The sequence below is a fragment of the Sus scrofa genome, chromosome 5 (assembly GCF_054392235.1).
Source record: "Sus scrofa isolate SSC_HxYL_T2T_F1_AM1 chromosome 5, Sscrofa_HxYL_maternal_Yorkshire_Landrace_v2.0, whole genome shotgun sequence".
Lineage (NCBI taxonomy): Eukaryota > Metazoa > Chordata > Mammalia > Artiodactyla > Suidae > Sus > Sus scrofa.
Genome location: NC_139387.1, coordinates 40,038,416 through 40,056,609, shown reverse-complemented (window position 1 = coordinate 40,056,609; position 18,194 = coordinate 40,038,416). Strand labels below are relative to the sequence as shown.

At 38.5% G+C, this 18,194-nt stretch overlaps 1 protein-coding gene across 3 annotated transcripts in view; it reads right to left on the bottom strand.

Moving 5' to 3' along the window:
- The window catches only part of TRHDE (thyrotropin releasing hormone degrading enzyme), a 583,967-nt gene that overhangs the window by 542,683 nt on the left and 23,090 nt on the right, over window positions 1-18,194 (bottom strand). Inside the window, exon 1 of one of the 3 annotated variants that reach the window (XM_084956345.1) lies at window positions 17,998-18,100. The exons of 1 other annotated variant lie outside the window; for it this stretch is intronic. The gene's annotated coding sequence lies outside the window, so the exon portion shown is untranslated. Of the gene's footprint in view, window positions 1-5,556; window positions 5,714-17,997; window positions 18,101-18,194 lie in introns of those variants that run through there. One more of the 3 variants, XM_084956347.1, reaches the window with a different exon arrangement.

Sequence of the window (18,194 nt, the reverse complement as noted above, 5' to 3'; positions counted from 1 at the left end):
AGGAAGAGAAGTTCAAAACCATCATCACCTTTCCTACGGGTTACTCTATTTTCATCAGCAAATATCTATCATGCCAACATCTCTTTTCATTGTAAAGACAAAGAACACACTTAAGTCACATCATGAAATAAAAGGGTGCATGTGAAAGATACACACAGATAGAAGAAAAGGTTGTCGCAATGACTCTCCATCTCTTAGGGACCCTCAAGAAAGGTTATATCTCAGATTCTCCGTATATTTGTTCCCTTAGCATGCCCACCCAGCAGCTATCTCGCTTGACTGTGTCAAAGTCATCCACGGCTTTGGTTTGCTCCAGCCAACTCTTAACTCATGCCTTCATTCCATTTTCAGCTTCCCTAGTAGCTGTAAAATTTTCCCCATGTTTCTAGTTTCCAGTTCTTAAGAGAGAATCACCTAATTCAGCTCTTCTTTGGAAACAGAGACACAGGTCAAACATCACTGGCAGACTCTGCAACGGCTTTCCCTTAGGTGTTATACCCCTTCCTGAGCTCCATGCAAGCCCAGGAAGTTAATTTGAGAGGCCACAAGATGGAAAAGGATTAAATCATTTAAGACAAGACTTCACAGGTAAGAGAGTCTCTGAACCAGGCAATTTCCCATAAAATGGGGTGTGAGCAGGGCTGACTTTCAATGTTTAATCCATCTAGGAGTGTCAGTAATGACTTGCCAAAGAGAAATGGCAGTGATCTCAATATGATGAATTTCTTAACATTAAATTCTTCTGACACTTACAATATCAAATTAAGTCCAGTATAATATCATTGAGATAAAAAAAAAAAGTTATCTGTGAAAGTGCAGTGAAAAGTACTTAACACCACATAAATATGAGAGCTGTTATCATCAGGAATTCAAAGCTTGTATTCATTCCTTTAATAGATGGTGCCTACTATGTGTCAGGCATTGCTCTGTTTACTGGGGAAAATCAGTCATCACTTTTCAAATTCCAAGTACACCAGTGCTGTGGATGTACATGTCTTTTTAAAGTAATTAAATGATTTTATTTCTTTTCAGACAAAATCTGAATAGCTAATCACAGTTACTTATCAGCTCCTAAAACCTAAATAGCGGAAATAGCCAGTCCTTGAGTGAGACCTCCAAGGAAAACACAGCATGCTACAGGAAGTATATTGCTAAATCAATGAAGTGGCAGCCATTGCTTTGTGTTAGTGCTGAATGGCTGCCCCAGTCCAGCATTGAGAAATCCTCCTGCTGACAGCACCATATTTCAAAGGAACTTTAAAACCGACTTCAGAGTCCCCTCCTGGTACCCAGCTAGCTCATGGTTCATATATTAGAAATAGGAATAATATATTCTGAGCAAATCATTTTGTGTATATACACATTTCTGCCTTGCAGGTACTTCCTAGAGTACTAGCATTAGGTTTTTTTGGGGGAGTTTTATTTTGGGGTTTTGTTTTTTGGTTTTTGTTTTGTTTTTTGAGGGCCACAACTTTGGCATATGGAAGTTCCCAGGATAGGGGTTGAACTAGGGCTGCAATTACCAGCCTACACCACAGCCACAGCCACACTGGATAAGAGCTGCACCTGTGACCTACACCACAGCTCACAGCAACAGCAGATCCTTAACCCACTGAGCAGAGCCAGGGATCGAACCTGCATCCTCATGGATACTAGTTCATTACCGCTGAGCCACAACTAGAACTCCCAACACTGGATTTTCACTTTGGGATTTTTTTCTTTTCTTTTTTTCCCCCACTTTATTCCCCTCAAACACTATGTAGCTTTACTGGATAATACTGAACAGCTGCAACATGCTACCCAGTGGGATTGCTGAAATTTTTGGCAATTGCTGAAATGACTCTGGGTAGACACATATTCACACATGTAGAAATAGAAAAATTGTTTAAGAACCAGGGGACCCATTGGAATGAAAGATGCCAGCTAAGTGCTAAACATTATTATTTCATCTGAAAGAAGAACAAGGCAGAGAAAAATAATTTTTGGTAAGGCTAAAAAAAAATGCCTCAGAAGTATTGTGTTAATTATTATTACAAAAGTTCATCAGGAAGCCTCCAAGCTCAGCAAACTTGACCAGAAATCCATTTCCCTTCTGACTATCTTTCAGCCAGTTCTAGCATTCTTGTTCCTAATTACTTCAATTAAAAGTGCTTTATAATAAAATATTGTCATTTCTCTTTCCTAGACCTTAGAACTATGGAGATAATTTCCAAATTGTTCTTTCACACTCCCAAATGAGATTTTTCTTCTCAGTGCAGTGAAGTTTCATCCTGCTTTCTACTTATAAGCACTCAAGAAAAACAAGTGGCCTTCCTGAAAAACTGAGAGAAGGTTTTTCTGTTTTGTATGTTTGCTTGTTAAACAGTTTGAGCAGAAATAGTTAAGACAGGGATAGCTTCTTCTTTGGCAAATGGCCCTTTTACTGACAGGGGCTGTCGAACACATGCAAACTCATCTATCTGGCATTAAGTCATCAGGATGCAGAAATCAGGTCATCAAAGACCCCATTCTTGGGCTCTCTGAGATGCTGAGAGCCACTACAGTTTCAATCACATCTGTAATATGGGCTAATGTTCAGCAGCAAGAAAACATTTGTCCTTTTGAGGAGGGACTCCCATAACTGAACTGCGCCTCAGATTTCTTGCAGGAAACGTGGGATTGCTGGTAATGACAAGCATGGACTGTGGTGAAGTGGACTTGGTCAATTACCCTCTGCTGAACTGAAGTCTATATGAAGCATTCCATAAACAGAGATTGCTTGGGAATGATGGGAAAAGAGACAAACTTGTATTTGCTGATGTAATAGGACATAGTTTCTCATTTGAGTAAACTGGGATTTCACCCAATTTTCCATCATTTCCTCCCATTAAAACAGTAGCACAAAACAACCATTTCTACTGGATGTATAGGTCACTCTTTCTTCCCTTTTTCTTTATTGAAACAGCTCTACTCAATGTAAACGCTCCTACCCATGGTTCACATGAGATAAATCACTGTTGGGACAGCAATAATGACATTGCCTAGAGTCAGAATAGTAACTGCCTGTGTCTTACCACAAGAATCTCGTGGTATTTAGTCTCAGATATTTAAGAGGTGACGTTTCAAATTTTTCTCCCAAAGTGTTTGTAATCATGCTGGTCCAGAGAGGTATGTTATGCAGAAATTAGCATTGAATAACAAGGAAATTCACAACAGACCAAAAACCCTAGTGAATCACATCCTCAGATTCAAATGACTTTACCTCTCTCCTGGGCTTTGAGAGGAAATGTGGTGTGAGGGATAAAAAGGGGACTTTGGTTCAGGCCTGGGTGGGTTTGAATCCCCCAAGCTTATTCATCTCTCCGTACCTATCTTCCTTACTCATAAAGACAGTCTTACCTCATCTGATTATTATAGGCATTAAATGCCCATAGGATATGGTGTTCTACAGATGTTCAATAGAATGACTTTTTTTTTTTTAACAAGGCCATCAAGTTCTAAAGAGAAGGTTGGTAAAATTATTACAAAGGGAAAATGTATCCTCAGCATTCCCAATCTTAAATTTCTATGTAATTTCCACCTTAAATTTGTAGATACCCATAATTGCTGGTATCCCACTCTCTCTTTGAAGTTTATCTAACAGACAGAGGTATTAGGGACTTGGTGTGGTGCTATTCCCAGAAGCAATTGCACTTCTACAGAAAGATTTGAGAGACCATTTGACCCAGAGGGGAAAAAAAGAGATGTACAGGAAAAGTATCTGCAGGCTTTTCCATCATCTCTGTTTCCACAGAGATGCCTGTGCAACCAGAGATTTGTTTCCTCCTCCTTGCCGACTAGACCTGGAGTTTGGTAGACGGAGATGTACCCAGCCAAGCACAAGGATTAACTGTCTGTCTAAACTGTCATGCCAATACTATTCCTATTTGCCAATTCAAGTTTTAAGAGTAGACATGCAACCCAGTTTTGGCCAATGAGACCTAAGTGGCAATCGCCTAGTGGTTTGGAGAGGGAAAAAAATTTCCCCTGGAAGTGATTTCTCCCCTTAAAGAGAAAAGTATTTTTTGTTCTTGTTCCCTTTCTTCTTTCTCAGAACATTACCATGTAAAAATGTTAGCTTAGAGCTTTGTTAGCTATTGTGTTACTGTTAGGGAGAAATCATCAATGAAGAGACAAAAGTGGATCAGGAAAAGCAGAAGTTGGTGATACCATTGACCTACTACACTAACTCTAGAAGTTTCCCACGTACTATGTGAGATTAGTAAACTAGATATACATACTATCAGTCTGGTATTCTCTTCTTTGCAGCCAAGCATATACTAATTCATAGATCCTCTTATTTTGCTATCCTTAGAGACTTGAAGAGAAATCATAAGAATAGAAACAAAGTCTAAGGGATTAAGAACTAAAACAATATTTTTAATCCTTCTAAGATGAAGGAAGCCAGGAGCATAGCTCTGGATCTAACAGAATGCTTCCCTGCCTTAAAGGTGAAAGCAAATAGACTCAATTTTTTTTTTACAAATTACTGGAAAATCTCTGTGAGGGCAGGAATCTTGTCTTATTTACATCTTTAGCACCCGGCACATAGCTGGCACATAGTAGGCAACTGATAAACATTGGTTGATTGGCTGCATGAACATCATGGAGTGATTCAGGTCATTCGTCATAGCTTTCTAATCTTCTGGATTACAGGGGCCTATGTCAAGGTCTGCAACAATTTGATTTGGAAACAAAGCCAGAAAACAAGAATGGCTGCCTATGCTCCATTTTCTGTTGCAAACGACCCTATACTGCAGACCTGCAATATAAATGCTTAGCCTCCCCAGTGCCCCAAACAAAGCTGGGCTTTTCTTCTGCTTCTCTATTTCTAAAAAGCCCAGGACCATCAGTGTGTTTGTGTTTCTTTGTGTTGACTGTAGGTTCTGATGTTGTTGCCAGTTCCCTCCTCACACTGTCAAATTTTGTTTTATGTTCCCCTATTCTTTCAGCCATTTCAGGGGGGAAATGCTAATTACCATGGGCTTAATAGCAGTTCTGAACTGCACCAGAACACAGGGGTCTCACAAATACCTGTCACTGCAGAAGTTTTCAATTACCATAATTCCATTCCTAATTCAAATTACCATAATTGCTTTCCATTAATGCAACTTTCTTAAAACTGAAACATCAAAGAAGCTGGCACTCACATTAGCTCAGTTGACTACTTGCAAAAATAAGCAGTGTCTGTCCATTTTGCAAATAGGATGATATTAGCCTGAAAAAAAATATATATATGTATGTCTTGGTTCTTGGAGTTCATAAGACCCATCACATTATATTTTGACTATTCTGCCAACATTTGTGAAACCCGAAAATCATTCATATCTTCTTTCCTCTCTCTTCTATTATGGATGAGGGATAAGGGCTGCTCTTCTGATTGGAAAACAAAAGAAAATTCAGCCTATCAGCTCCTTAACTTATTTGCTCTTACAAATCCAGTTCTTCAGATAAAAAGTAATTTTACAACCTTAAGTCATCAGTTCCACTGTTAATGATTCTTGTTTCCTTGAATGAAATCATGCTTGTTTTTCTTACCTACTGGGATGTGGCTAGACTACTTCCCAGAGTTCATTTGATTGAGTATCAGTGCTGTGTGCCATCACTGGACTGTCTCTGGCATTTTACCAGGAAGCTGTAATTTTGTCATTTGAAGTATAGGCAGTTCTTCATACTCAAACTCTTGAGAAACCACCTGAGGGGGTAGGCAGAGCAAAAGGTCATGGTATAAGTTGGACTATCAAAGTATTTGGTTCCAAGAAAGCAAGTATAACAATCCTTTAATTCAGCAAATGAAAAGTGTAGCATTCTTCAATAAGTTTACCTAAATCAATTCGTTAAATGATACGTTTCCCAAAAAAATGTCTAAAGAAGCACCATAACAAGTTCATTTAACATTCTCAGCAAATGATCAAAGCCATCAATACTCCTCAGTCCTACAGTCTCTCTGTAGTTTCCAGCAGTTCAATTAGATATTCAAGAATCACAGTATCTTTGAAGGTTGAAAATTCTGCATCTTCAAATGTCACAGGAACCTTTAGGATTAGCTCCAGGCTGCGCCAATGTAGGGCTTTCCACTGAAGTTAGGAAACGGCATAGTTCCACTGGAAACTCGGAAGGGCTCAGAAAAAGTAAGTTCATCTAATATTCCTACATCAAACCAGCAAAATGATCCAGGGGTGGAGACACAGAGTCACAACTACAAACTAGAGGCTCCTCTCATATCCTGTGCTCCCAGGTATTTTGACATGTTCTTAGGTTATTGTAGCATTTTGCGCCTCAAAATTATGTAGAAAATAAACTCCATTTGTACCAAAGACTTGTATAATATCAGACAGAGTTCTATCAACAAGGCACAGTCTTGAGATAATTGGAGACCAAAAAAAAAAAAACTAAAAATCATGTAAAAGAAAATTTGTAAGAATAGGATAAAGTTAGACCATCATATTTTTGAAGGATGATATCGAAATTTACTGTTGCTCTTGCTTAAGTCAGCATTTTTTTCTGGCTAAAAAGCAACCCAGTTCATGGGTGCCTTGGGCCATGACAGAATGAATTACAATGGATATGACATTACTATCCTTTTAGGCAAACCTTGGCACGTGAGTAGAGAATATGCAGACAAGAGCTCCATTCCAGCTACTGGCTTGATTCTATACAAAATCAGAGTATATTTCTCTCATCAGATCTTTAGAAGTTCAAGTCCCAAATTTTAGGTCTGAATCTCAGATTCCTTATCCATCATTTGGAAAAGATGGTAGCCTATGGGTTGTTGATGACATAACAGATCAGGAAGTATTGTGTATAGGGCTACACCCTTCAAGTTTTCTCTGAGACTGATAATTTTATAAGCACAAGGACAACCAATGTTAGTATGTGGCAAATGGGAGATGTTTGCGGAATTAATGAGTGAGTAAGTGAGTGAATAGAGTGAATAATCAATGCTTAAAATGTGGAGATGTCTACCCTATTGGCTCCTTCTGTCTATAATATTAAGAGTTGGATTCATAAATATTCAAAGATGCAAACAAGATCTCTGAGGAATCAACACCATAAAAATCATTTACTTTTAACTTTGCAGGCCAAGATTAATCAAAAAATATACTGAATAGGGTTCCCTTCAAGGCTCAGGGGTAACGAACCCAGCTAGTAACTGTGAGGATGTGGATTCTATCCCTGGCCTTGCTCAGTGGGTTAAGAATCAGGTGTTGCCATGAGCTATAGTGTAGATCACAGATGAGTCTCAGATCTGGCATTGCTGTGGCTATGGCACAGGCCTGTAGCTGCAGCTCCAATTCAAGCCCTAGCCTGGGAACTTCCATATGCTGTGAGTGTGGCCCTAAAAGATGAAAAAAAATACACTGAATACATATATATATATATATGTATATATATATATATATGTGTGTGTGTGTGTGTGTGTGTGTATATGTATGCAAGCGTATGTGAATGAGAGTGTGTGTTAGACTGTGCTAGATTTTTTCACATATATAACCTCATTTATTCTTTTTTCCTCCCTCCTGTCATTTCCTCTATGTTATTCTCTCCACGTATGTTTCCTTTTGACTCACCTCTTGCTACTCATTTTTCTTCTTAGATCATCTTTTTTCTTTAGTTAAAAACAAGACTAGAAAGGGTAAACAAAATTGACAAAACTCTGGCCAGACTCACCAAGAAGAGGAGAGAAATAACTCAAACAAAATAATAAATGAAAAAGGAGAAAACTCAAAGGATACTACAGAAATACCAAAAAAGTAAGAGAATACTACTATGCCAACAAATTTGATAATCTAGAAGAAATGGACAACTTGAGACATACAACCTAACAAAACTGCATAAAGAAGAAATAGATCAACTGAACAGACCAATCACCAGAAATGAAATTGAATATGTCATAAAAACACTCCCTACAAACAAAAGTCCAGGACCAGATGGCTTCACAGGTGAATTCTACCAAACATACAAATAAGAACTTATGCCCATCCTTCTTAAAATTTTCCAAAAGGTTAAAGGAATAGTCCCAAATACATTCTATGAAGCCAACATCAACCTAATACCAAAAACCAGACAAAGACACTACCAAAAACGAAAATTAAGGCTAGTATCTTTGATGAATATAGACGCAAAAATTCTCAACAAAATTTTAGCCAACTGAATCCAGCAACACATAAAAAAGATCATACACCATGACCAAGTGAGATTCATCCCAAGTTCACAAGGATGGTTCGACATATGCAAATCAATCAATGTCATACACCACATTAACAAAAGAAAAGTCAAAAACTACACAATCATCTCAACAGATGCAGAAAAAGCATTTGACAAAGTCCAACATCCATTCATGATAAAAACTCTTACCAAAGTGGGTATAGAAGGAACATTTCTTACCATAATAAAAGCCATTTATGACAAACCCACAGTCAATATAATACAATGGAGAATAGCTGAAATCTTTCCCACTAAAATCTAGAACAAGACAAGGATGCCCACTCTCATCACTTTTATACAATATAGTACTGAAAGTCCAGCAATGAGACAAACAAAAAAAATAAAAGGTATCCAAATTGGAAGAGGTAAAATTGTCACTCTACGCAGATGACATGATACTATATACAGAAAATCCTAAGGAGTCCACATAAAAACTACCTGATCTAATCAATGAATTCAGAAAAGTAGCAGTACACAAGATTAACATTCACAAATCAGTTGCATTTCTGTATACTAAAAATGAAATATTAGGAAAGGAATATAAAACATAATACCCTTGAAAATCAAAATACCTAGGAATAAACCTGACTAAAGAGATGAAAGGCTTATATGCTGAGAACTATAAAACATTATTCAAGGAAATTAAAGAGGATTCAAAGAAATGGAAAGATAGTCCATGTTCCTGCGTTGGAAGAATTAATATTGTTAAAATGGCTATACTACCCAAAGCAATCTATGGATTCAATGAAATCCTTATGAAATTACCACGACATTTTTCACACAACTAGAACAATCAAAAAATTTATATAGAACAATAAAAGACCCAGAATAGCCAAAGCAAACCTGGTAACAAAAACCAAGTAGGGGGAATAACTCCCAGACTTCAGACAATATTACAAAGCTACAGTAATCAAGACAGTATGGTACTGGTACAAAAACAGACATACAGACTAATGGAACAGAATAGAGAACCCAGAAATAAACCCAGACACCTATGGTCAATATACCTTCAACAGAGGGAGGAATAGAAAATGTGGGGGGGGGGGAGACAGTTTCTTCAGCAAGTGGTGCTGGGAAAAACACATAGCTGCATGTAAATCAATGAAACCAGAAGATACCCTCATACCATGCACAAAAATAAACTCAAAATGGCTTAAAGACTTAAATGTAAGACAAGACACCATCAAACTCCTAGAAGAGAACACAGGCAAAATATTCTTTGACATCAACTCTACAAATGTTTCTTTGGGCAGTCTCCCAAGACAACGGAAATAAAAACTATTTTTTTAAATGAATGGGTCCCAATCAAACGTACAAGCTTTTGCACAGCAAAGGAAACCATAAAATAGCCTGCATAATGGGAAAAAATAGTTGTAAATGAGGCAACAAACAAGGCTTAATCTCTAAAATATACAAACAATTCATACAACTCAACAGTAAAAAAAAACAAACAACCCAATTAAAAAATGGGCAGAAAACCTTAACAGACATTTCTCCAAAGAAGACATACAGATGGCCAACAGGCACAAGAAAAAATGCTCAACATCACTAATTATTAGAGAAATGAAAATCAAAACTACAATGAGATACCACTTCACATCAGTCAGAATGGCCATCATTTGTCTGCAAATAACAAATTCTCACGAAGATGTGGAGAAAAGGGAACCCTCCTACACTGTTGGTGGGAGTGTAAATTGGTACAACCACTGTGGAAAACAGTATGGAGATACTTCAGAAAACTAAATATAGAACTACCATATGATCCAGCAATCCCACTCTTGGGCATATATCCTGACAAAACTTTCATTGAGAAAAATACATTACTTGCACCCCTATGTTCATTTCAGCTCTATTCACAATAGCCAAGACATGGAAACAACTCAAATGTCCATCAACAGATGAATTGATTAAGATGATGTGGATTATGACATATACGCAATGGAATACTACTCAGCCACAAAACACAACAAAATAATGCCATTTGCAACAAAGTGGATGGAATTAGAGATTCTCATACTGAGTGAAGTAAGTCAGAAAGAAAGACAAATACCATATGATATCACTTCTATCTGGAATCTCATATATGGCACAAATGAACCTATCCACAGAAAAGAAAGAAACCCGTGCACATGGAGAACAGACTTATGGTTGCCAAGGGAGTAGGGGAGGGAGTGGCATGGACTGGGAGCTTGGGATTAGTAGATGCAAACTATTGCATTTAGAGTGGGTAAACAATGAGATCCTGCTGTATAACACAGGGAACTATATCTAATCACTTGTGATGGAGCACGATGGAGGATAATGTGAGAAAAGTAATGTATACATACATATAACTGGGTTGCTTTATACTGTACAGCATAAATTGACAGAACATTGTAAATCAACTATAATAAAATTTTTTTAAAAACAAGAATACTTTTCATATTTTTCACAGTTATGGAATTTAAATGTAGGTTTACAATGCTTAATTATTTAAGTAGGCAATCTCAATATTTAAATGATTTTTCCTTAGTAAAAATCTGCATATGATTAGTTTTGCTTTTTCAGGAAATAAGACAATGAGTTTAATTTTTCCCATAATTTTTTAATTGAGGTATAAACACTGCATTTCATCAAATGACAAAATGCCCTCTTTCTGATTTGGAAAGTACACGGAATTACTGCAACTCAGAATCTTACCCCCCTCCCTTCAATGTCCACAACAGCCTCCTGAATCATTTGTACACCTTTGGTTCCTTCCCAAGCCTGCATGACAAAGTCATCCACCAGCAATACACTAACATTCAGGCAATGAGGCAAAAAAAAAAAAAATACAATCAGACTCAGAAGCTCTGAACTCTGGTCTGAGTCCAACCACTATCCAGCCCTGTAAATTTTGGGAGTGGTTGGAATGTGAGAGATGTGATTTAATGGTCTCAAAAATAAAATAGGATAGAAATAAACACCTGTTCTACTGAATTCACAGGACTATTATGAAACTCAAATGAATTCACGTAAACAAAAGTGTTTTGCAGTGTGCCAAACTCTATTCAAATATCAGGTGTTATTAAGCTTTAGGTTAAGGTGTATTACCTTTATTTTATTTATTTTTTTTTTTTTTAGTCTTTTTTTGCCTTTCCTAGGGCTGTTCCTGCGGCATACGGAGGTTCCCAGGCTAGGGGTCTAATCGGAGCTGTAGCTGTCGGTCTACACCACAGCCACAGCAACATGGGATCCAAGCCACGTCTGCGACCTACACCACACCTCACAGTAACGCCAGATTCTCAACCCACTGAGCAAGGACAGGGATCAAACCCGCAACCTCATGGTTCCCAGTCAGATTCATTAACCACTGCGCCACAACGGGAATTCCACTAAAGGTGTATTGCCTTTAAATGCCAAGCTTTGGAGCGAGGCTACCCCTCAGTATCTATAAGACCTTGATCACAGAAGACCTGTGCCTCAGTTTCCTCCTCTGCCAAAAGAAAACAATTGTACTTACAGGGTTCTTGTGAGGACTAAATAACTTATTATATAAAGCACTTAATATAGTCCCTGACCCAGAGTAAGTGCTATTTAAGAATTTGCCAAGATTATCATATTGCTATCTCACTCAGTATTCTATTGTGATTTTCCTGCCTGATATTCATAGCTGTCCTTCTCTCCCTTCTACATTTTCTTCTCCCAACCAGACCAGCTTTGCTCCTGCTAGACAAGTCTCCCCAGGGCCCTGCATTCAATCCTAAACCATGCCCTATTCATTTAGCATCACTTAGGGAAAAATGCCCTTTTCTATCCTAACTGCCCATTAATCAGATTCCAGCTCAATCCCACCACCTCAACTACCTGAACCATTCTCTTCCCCTTCTCTGAGTTACAATGGTAGTTTTGATCTAGACTATTCACCTGGACTTTCAATCACATATCTCTGTGTGCTGCTGTTTATAGTTTACAATCTTTTGTCTTGTTCACCCACAAGGACACTACTCCCTTCAGCTGACAAGGCTCTTAAGACTGAAGTCCACTGCCTTGGCCACTCTATTCTCATGGCCTGTTAATCTTGCCTTGAAGTATTTCAAGCTTGTGTAAGGAAGAAGGGCCCTCTCCTTTCTGGCACAGAGATGTTAGTTATGAGGCCAAAGCCACCCAACAGACATGGCCCCAAATCCCTGTAAAAGCTGGTGTGAGTGAATGAGGGAAACAGAGGCAGAGATGTGAGCTGGCAAATGGGAATCTGTCTGGTGTTTTACTTCCCAATTCTGAATGTCCCTGAAGCTAACACTACTTGTCCTCTGTCCCTTGGTTATTGGGTTACATATGTCAATAAAGTTCCCTCTTAATGCTTTAACTAGTTTAACTTTTAAAAGCCTGGTATGGACCCAAGCAAATATAATATCTTTTCCCATTGACAGGCCTCTGTCCCCTGGCTGGGCTATTTTCAGCTTTCATTATATGACTTGTCCTTGTTCATTATCCATATACCATTGAAGAGCAACGAAAGTAAGTGATTCATTGCTGACACACGGCATTTCTAGAGCAGCCATTAATTAGTAAAATAGCACTCAAACATAAATTGTTAAGGAGTGTCAGCAAATAAAACTGTAATCAGAATTTTTTTTTCTCCCTTCTAGGGTATGCACCTTTGTGAATTGCACCAGGCAATTTCCAACTTTAATTTAAAGCTTATCAGGGAAACCAAGTATTACATTAATCTCTAAGAACCGGGTCTGAGTATGCTTGGCCCTCTCCAGCCTCTCTTCCAGAAGCAAGAGATGACCAGAGCCACAGCACAGTCATTTTCCCCAGCCTGCTGGGAGTCTCAGACCCCAGGACCCAAGGACCACAAAGCTAGGCCTGGTCTCATGTTTAAGAAATATAAAGAACAACAACTGACCACATACTGTGTACCAGGCACAGGGCATGTCAGGGGAAATATAAGAATGAATAATGTAACTCACGCCTCAACAACAATTGTCAGCTTCATCCCCCATAGCCATAGAGTCTGAATTTCACTAGTATGTACTCCTCTGAGCCTGAGAAAATCTTCTAGAAAGATACTCTACAGGGCACAGCAAGCCAGAAATGCCAAAAAATAAACATCTCCCTATGCCTCTTTCACTTTCCCATGCCTCTAGCCACCACCGTCCCCTCCACCAGCAGCCCTCAACCGCTGAGTAACAGAAGGGTTATAAATACTCAGCTCCCTTGACACTGGAGGAGCATAAGACTGAGACATGTGAGTAGCCAACTATAACTCAATAATAGACATTATATTGGCTTCCTCCCTTTTCTGCTACTACTTTTCTTTCTTCTCAGTGTTCCCTGCACCTCCCCCCAGGGGGAAGAAGGGGAGGAAAAACAACTATCTGCATTCAAATCTTTCCTACTGGGCTTCCAGGGCAATCCAAACTAAGACAGTGACCTTAAAGAACTTATGTTCTCGAAGAAAAGATGAGCCTGCAAACAATGTTCCTTTAATAAAGGAGTAAGGACTGTGAAAACAGAAAAGATGCTTTTATTCCTGGCGACTATAAGGGCTTCTTTTCCAATGACGGGGTTCACAGCAAATGACAATCATGTAACAGGTGTTTAGGCAGGGGATGCAGCAGACCTTGTCTTTCATCACTCCTATTATTAATGCCTGGCTCCCTTCTGCTGTTCTGATCTCTTCCTTGTGACCAGGTTGCAAGCTTAAGTCTATCCCCTAAAAGTGGGATTTCCCTAAATGGTAGACTTTCCCGTGGATTCACTGATAAAGAATATTTAGTAATATTCTACAATACTCGCCTAAGATAAAATACTTTAAAAATTAGACCTAACATAGGTAATGTGACAAAGGATCTCTGAGCAAAGAACTTCAATCTCTGCCTTCTTTACCTTGCAAATCAGAGCACTTTCATTCTTCTTCACTAAACCAAAGTTGCATTTTCAATTGGACCCAAATGTCCACATGGTACCTCAGGTTGGACTCTCTGGGAAGCTGACGTTGAGATGGAACTCTGAATACAGAGAGTACTTTTTGGGGAGGAGGGGAAAAAAGCAGGTCAATGCCAGAGGGAAGTCTGAAGCTAAGACAAGCCCTCAGAACTGTCCTGTATTGAGCCAAATGTCCAGGTCTCCATAGCCCTGCCTAGCTCTGTTATTCAACCAAGAAGGTGGCATGGGGTGAGAAGGTTGGCTCTCTACTGCTCAGGCCACCATGGCCCACAGACTGTCTACTGAGAGTGCTCCCAGACCTAAGCCAACAGGCCTTTCCCTGAAAGGAGATCCAGACAGCACATCCCGCTATTCATCATACATTAGGATCTGCCTTATTTCCCAGCCTGATGGCCACCTCCATAGAAGCATCTTCTAAAAGTTATAGGTTGGAAAATTCCACAGAGTCAGTAAATCTCCATTGTCTCCACTTTCCTTCCCCTCAGACTCCCAAGGCTCTAGCCAATACATTCAATTCCCAGATAGATTTGCTGGAATCTTATGAGCTTCCAATTATCAGTTGAACTAGATAAAAATTTAAGAATGAAATTAATAGCATAAATAATCAAAGTTAGGTTAGGGTTACTGTTAGGTGGGACATAGACCTTAGTCTGCTGGGTCATCTGAATCTAACAACCAGGTTCAGTTAATCTAAGATAGACAGATTACTTAAGTATTCAAAAGACCCATCAAATTCTTGGCATTTCTCTATGTTCTGGGAGCCAAACCCTCCTTCCACACTTGGGAAGGTAGATGACTGAACCAGTCTGGCCCTAGAAAAATACTCCTTGGAGATGACTCAGAGTTCAGGTGTCACTCCACCCCTCTCCTAATGCCTTAATCAAAGCCCTGCTATCATCTGAAAGAAAGGGGAAACCCAAACTGCCTAGCATCCCAGATGTGAGTTAAGCATGTTCAGATACCTAAATATACCTGGAGGCTAGAAAAACAATGTGCCTCAAGTCTTTGAGCTCCCTATTGTGTTTATTATGCTTAATTAGTGCTTTTTAAAAGATTTCTTCTGTTCTATCATGGAGGTTCTTGCTTTAAGCAAAGATTGACATAAGAGAAGGGATGAAAAGAAACAATCTGTGCATTTAGCAACACGCTCAGAAATTTAAAGCGATCTAAACAAAGTAGGCTGTCATTATAACTAATTATGTTTTTAGTTTGGAAATGAACTTTGACTCTAATTCAAAGTTTAAAAAATTACATGTGCATTTATCATTTCCTAGGGTGTTCACCCTGTACCATTTCAAATTCCACATTTTTCTCAGTCTATTTCTCTCTTCACCAAAACAGACAAAACAAACAAAGATAATAGCACAATAACAAAGGGACATGAATAATTGGAATGTCTCTTCAGTCAAAAGTATTTTTGCTTCTACTAAAGGATTACACTATGATAAATATCATTACCCTCAGGATCAATAGAATGAAGGATCTGCCAAATCTAACTCAATGTCAGTAAAATCTATATCGTATTTACAGATTTCAGATGGAAAGATCCAGCATTCGTAGCACAAAGCATTTGTATTCTTTTTCCTCCCTTCTCTTCTCCATTTCCTTCGAGAGCCAAAACCATTTGCAAGACTTATTGGCAAAAGTCTCCTTGTTCATAAAGATGATGCTGTAATCACCAAACAGAAGACTTGTACATTAAACCATCTTTAAAACCCAGACTCAAAGCAGACCTGTCCTCTGTCGCTTCGTTTGCTTTGTGCTATTCTCCCTGAAAGAGCTGAGTTATTATTGAAATATAATCACCCCACCTACATTATGAGCAGGCAAACTGAGTAGATCAAATGGATTTGTAAACATTTATTGGCTGTTTCAGTAAAGCTGTGCAAAATAATCATGGACACTGAACTCTGCCTTCATTAGCCATGCAAAATTCCCCAGGTCAGTATTTACATTTTACCAGCTTATTAAGCTTCTAGAGGCTGTGATTCAATCAGCTTCACAGAATCCACTTTGGTATGGCTATGCTGACACAGAAATGATGGAGGGCAAATAGATTCAAATTAGTCCGGCTGCCGTCACATCAGCATACCACTTTACCCTTCATTTAATTCTGAATCTTGATACATCCCATGCAGCTTTATTTGCATCCAGAAGGCCCAGAATGTATGTACCTTGTGATGGATTTAGCAGCCAAAATGAATCAGAGGAAAGAATGAGAAATCTTGTTATGGCCTGGGCTGTCATCAATTCCCAGAGTGATCCCACCTCACCATGTATGTGAGGGGGTCAAAGACCCAGCTAATGATTCAATAAATGGAAACATGACTTGCACTTGCGGTAGAATGACTGGGTCATGATTGCAATATGTCTTGGAGAGGTAAGTACAGCCAGGAGAGAGAGAGGTCATCTCCGTTGTAAGGAAACTATTCTTCACCTGATCCCAAAGGAACTAGAAGGCAGCAATTTTCAGAAATCTTGATTTGTCTACTCACCCAGGGAATGTGTAGGGCTATCCAGGGAAGATAAGTAACTATGACAACGAGAACACACCATGGAAATCCAGTTGAACCCATAGAGTTTCTCCCATGCTACACATTGCTGACCTCATCATAAACATCTACTAACTGTAACATTCTAAAGCTTAAATCAGACAGCAAAGAATTAGCTTTTTGTTAAATATTCAGGGTCCTATGAGAAGGAGCTAGGAATAAGACAGTTCATATGAGTGGTCAACCAAAAAGAGAAAGAAGGCTAATGATGGAAGCAATCAGAGGAGGAGTAAAAGGAGATGTAGTATTATTAAGTAACATTTGAGTGATTACTATGTGATAGGGATTGTGCATTTTCTCAATCTTCACCACAACCTGAGATAGGTATTATTAACATCCCTTTTTTATAAATGTAAGAATTGAGGCATGAGGAGATTAAGCAATCTGCTGAAAATCCTACAGTCTTCAAGTAATAAAATTAGATTTTAAACCTGGGAGTCTAACTCCAAAAACTGATGTAAAGATCTTAACTTCTCTTTATGCTTAATCACTATGTAAAGACATATCTACTTACTGGTTTATATGATTAATCTTTAATGTACCTAAAAGAGAACTAATGTAAAGAGCCAGCAAATATAAACTCATTCATATTTTTACTATCCATAGAAATAGCTTCATGTCCAGATACTTTCTTGGGATTTTGGAAATGATGTATCCTTTCAGACTACATCTAAAAATTTATCGTGACTATTAATATTAGGATCAACTAAAAAATAAAAATAGTAGGAGCCAAATATTTTTCAGAAAACACGAGGAGCCTTTATTCTTGAGTCTGAACTTTAGGCTTCAATGCATATAATATGTAATGTAGATTTTTCTACTAAAACATTTATTTGGCTAGATTTGAGTCTACATAAATATTAACTTAAGAAACCAGGTTTGGGTCTATTATCTACATTAAACTATTAAATTGCTTTGTCAAATGCCACTAAAAATGCTGCATGCTAATAAAAGAGAGACAAAGTAAGGCTGGTAGAAATCAGATTTGCCTGATATGTAACCGAGTAGAAATATGACAATATATAGGTAATGTACTTAAGGGAAAAAAAGTCAAATGACACATAGTTGATCCTCATCTGCTAATTACGATATCATAATCCAAGAACAAAATCAGAGTCTTTATACCTAAAGATTCTCAATGTGATATGCCGCTCTCAGTTACCCTCTGCTATGTAACAAACATGCCAAAAAATAAAGAACAATGATTTGACTGGGTAGGTCCTTGGCCAGTTTCACCTAGACTTACTCATGCATTTATCAAGGCCATCAGCTGGACTGCAAAGTCCAAGATAGACTCACTCACATGTCTGGAACCTGTCCTAGCTATTGGCTAGTCCCCTTGATTTGGCTCCTCCTGGTCTCCCATCCCCCAGTAGACTAGACTGTATTCTTCAAATGAGGGGAATCTAAGGAAAAATTATCAAGAGAGAAGGTGAAAAGTACAAGGTCTTTTGAGGCCATGATCCTAAGACTCATACAACATAACTCTTGCTATATTCT